General features: G+C 35.9%; 1 protein-coding gene across 1 annotated transcript in view; it reads right to left on the bottom strand.

The window, feature by feature from the left end:
• The window catches only part of LOC107708740 (contactin-4-like), a 143,164-nt gene extending 142,621 nt beyond the window's left edge, over window positions 1-543 (bottom strand). The window contains exon 1 of the mRNA XM_016513039.1: window positions 472-543. The gene's annotated coding sequence lies outside the window, so the exon portion shown is untranslated. The remainder of the gene's footprint in view (window positions 1-471) is intronic.
• Between the last annotated feature and the right edge of the window lie 3,368 nt (window positions 544-3,911).

Raw genomic sequence — 3,911 nt, 5'->3', positions numbered from 1 at the left:
TATAATTACTAACAATAATAATATACTGTATGTCCAACTAAATAATAATTCTACTATTCTACTAGTACTACTACTCCAATAGTCATTCCAAGTAATCATTTAGTTCACTACTGTACATATTGTCTTTCTAACAAGAAATAATCTTGTCATCAATCTAATCATAAGTCATTAGGACTGCTACTCACAATTATAATCTTAAATAATAATGAACTGTTCTTCAGTGGTTTGCTTGTCTATCGCATGCATAGAAATATCTTATAATAAATGGAGAGAGCAGTCGTCAAAGTGTGCATGTGTCCCTTCTCAAAGTAAAGGACTGAAGAAAATACGACGCTAACCAAAAACACAAGGCGAAACGTGCAACGGCATACTCACTCTCCACATATGTTTAAAGTGCAGCTAGAGAAGCAATATAAACCCGAGTTCAGTGTGACGGAGCGATGCACAGCTGATAACTAAAGACGCACTTACTGTGATACATCAGTCTCTTCCTTTCCTCAGAGTGATGCTGGCTCTCTGCGAGACGCTCAATGAACCGAGCATCCGAATAACACGGAGCGGATCTCCAAAAAGTGCCGCTTAATGGCAGAATATGCGAGCGCCAGCATTCAGCTGGAGATATCGCGCTATCCACACTCGGTCCCCGCTGATTCCTGCTTTAGATCAACATGAGCCCGCGCTGCTCGTGTGGCAAGGGGTGGGCACCTCCCACATACTATGCTGGAGGGCTCCCAAAGAGTCACACAAATCACATCATCTTTGTGTCACGGAGGGCTGAGGCTTTGACATTTGGGATACGAGGACACAGCTGATATGGCAGAAACGTAAACTTGCAGTAAAATGTGGCCATTTATTATTCATTTGGCATTCAAGCGGGCGGGATGCTTTAGCTGTAAATATTAAATAGCATACCATAAAATAAACTAAGAACTATAAATAACCTTATCTAAGGAGAACATATATATTACGCATGTTCAGCAAGGCAATACTTGTATGGTAAAATATTAAAATTGTTTTGTAAAAATAATTGGGCAAATTGGCATTCTCGGAATTCCTTGTGCCATCCATAAATCTGGATGTTAAAAACTTACAGAGTAACAAAAATAGTAGAGTAACAACATATTACTATGTGCCTGCTGTTACTTGATTTTCTACACAATCTGATCTTAAACATGAATGTTGATTCAGCTTAATAAATAAATATTTTTGACTTTAACAAAACCACTTACTTTAGATATTACCGCATTTGTTTTTCACCTAAAAAAATAAACATTCAGTAAAAACATTTTTAAAGGTCAATTAAGCAGCTGCTAACAAAAATATGTTCTAAGAACGTTTTCCTAACTTTCCCATTAAGTTATGCTAATTTTATTTCTGAATGTTCTCTGAACATTCAAAACGTCCAGTTTTTTATGTTTTTAATTTATTTATTTATTGTTATGCAAACATTAAGAGGAACATTCCATTTTATAATTTGACAAAAGTTGAAAAAATTTTTTTTAAACTTAACATTTAAAAAACGTTAGATGAATGTCATTACATAGCTGAGAAATATCAACCTGACACATCTTAAGCATGTCTTACAAAACCCCACACAGAACATCAGTAGAGCAAAAATCCTGATGAGTGGTTTTGCAAGGAACACAAGAGCTCATCACAGAACACAGTTGCCAAATACAATCTAAGAGAAACCCTTATGAAGCAGTTGCATTAGCTGATAAATTATGTACTGTATATGTCTTTTAATGAGATCACATTGCTCTATGTCATGATTGGAGTTAGTCTCCCCCACCTCCTTGCCTTAATACTGATCACATTTTCCTCAATTAAGTAGGATCAGAAGACTGATCTATCCAGGCACCTGCGCCTGGGAGTTTATAAGCTGTTCAGTAAGTGTCTTGATCAATGTTAGGGGCTTATTGACATGCTTAACTCCCGATGGCACCCTCTGTCTGCTGTGACAGAATGGCAAGGTGGAGAGCGTGACATGTTTTGACACTGGTGTGACGGGGTTGTTAGGTGCATGTCTGTGTGTGTTGCTGTGTGACTATAGCTGCTTTGCATATGTTCATGCAATTCAAAGACAGGAAAAAGGCAGCAGCATCAGCACACAAGCAGTGTGATTTCTCATGCACAGCTGCTTGAGAAATACATCTACAATGAATCCATCTTCCTTAGCACTCATATCCTCACCGTGGGAGGCAGATTGCATTCACATCGACTGTTAGCGGACATGCTACGACCATCGAAATGCTCTGGCTGTGTGTTTAGGGCCGGTGAAGTTTTAATGCAGTAAAGCTTCCAATTTGTGAGACTGTTGGGGAGGGAAATCAATCATTTGTTATTAGATACGTCACCGCATGTCCACATGGAAGATGCTAATCCACTAGGTGGCACAAGCTAACAAGCCTGTTGTCGAACATTGACTGTTCAAATAAGGGTAAACTGCTTACATTTGACTGTTTGGGGAAAAATATAGCGCTATTGACAGCTGCTGCATTCATTTAAGTTGGTCATTTTTTTATTTACTTAATTATTGTGACAACTTGTATTGCATACCAATCTCAGGGTTACACTGTAAGGAACTACATTAAACAGATTCAGGCCCCTCTACAAATGAATTCCACATTTGATCCCTTAAAAATTTTCATTATCCACGCATAAGCCCTAATTGTTGTAAGTGGGATTGGAGAAAATCTTCTCCTTTTAAAATAGTCAATTCAAAGGCGATAATTAAAAGAGAAGTAAATTGAATTCCTGATGGGATTAACTTGCAGGAAAGACAGCGGGGAAAAGAGCAACAGCCTTGAAAGGAGAGCAGCGAACAGCAGCTTCTTCACTGTCTTTGTGCACTGAGACACATTTGCTGACTTCTCGTGCTGCATACATAATCGCTAAATCACTAAAAGATAAAAACGACGTCTGCAGCAAGGCTGACTGCATGTGAACAAAACAATATATGCCAAATTATTACACATCTACTTACAGTGACTATTTAAATATGAACTCTTTAGTACCAAATAGTGGAATTGCACAAATTATGACTATTGCGGGACTACCAGTTTATTTAAACAATAATACACAGGGGGAGTCTTCAGGAAACCTATTTGAAAACAATCATTATTCTTTTGTAATGCAGAAATGATGCACATACATATAAACAAACAAACAAATTTCAATAAAATTTCACTAAAAGTTTGATTTTTACAAATTAGTCAGGGTCACCTGGTGCTCACAGAAATCATTCACCTGGGATGGTAACCATAGCAACTGTAGGCCGATCAAGGAGTTACCATTCATCTTGGATCATTATCGTACAGAACACTGACGGAACATATTGTTGCAAATATATCACAAAACATCTGTAAAAAATATTTAAAAAACATCAAACTTTATCTTAAAAATATATTTTTAAAAAATGATAAACATAATTCAGGTTGCATGTGATGAATATAAAACAAATTAAAGTCATTTAAAAAAAATATACACTACTGTTCAAAAGTTTGGGGTCAGCAAGATTTTTTTTTTTAAAGAAATTAATAGTTTATTACGTAAGGATGGAATACATTGATAGAAAAGCAACTGCAAATACTTTTAAATGGTTACAAAAATATATTTATCAAATAAATGCTGTTCCTTTGAACTTTCTATTAATCAAAGAACAAAATTAACCAGCATGACTGTTTTGAATATTGATAATAATAAGAAATGTTTCTTGAGCCCCAGATCAGCATATTAGAATGATTTTTGAAGGATCATGTGACCCCGAAGAGTTGAATAATGGCTGCTTTACTGTCACAGCAATAAACTCCATTTAAAAATATACTAAAATAAAAAAAAAGCTGTTTTAAATTGTAGTAATATTGCACAATATTACTGTTTTTGCTGTATTTTTGATCAAATAAACGCAG

The sequence above is a fragment of the Sinocyclocheilus rhinocerous genome, unplaced genomic scaffold (genome assembly GCF_001515625.1).
Source record: "Sinocyclocheilus rhinocerous isolate Xijiao unplaced genomic scaffold, SAMN03320098_v1.1 scaffold1107, whole genome shotgun sequence".
NCBI classification, from domain to species: domain Eukaryota; kingdom Metazoa; phylum Chordata; class Actinopteri; order Cypriniformes; family Cyprinidae; genus Sinocyclocheilus; species Sinocyclocheilus rhinocerous.
This window is presented reverse-complemented; position numbering and strand designations above follow the sequence as displayed.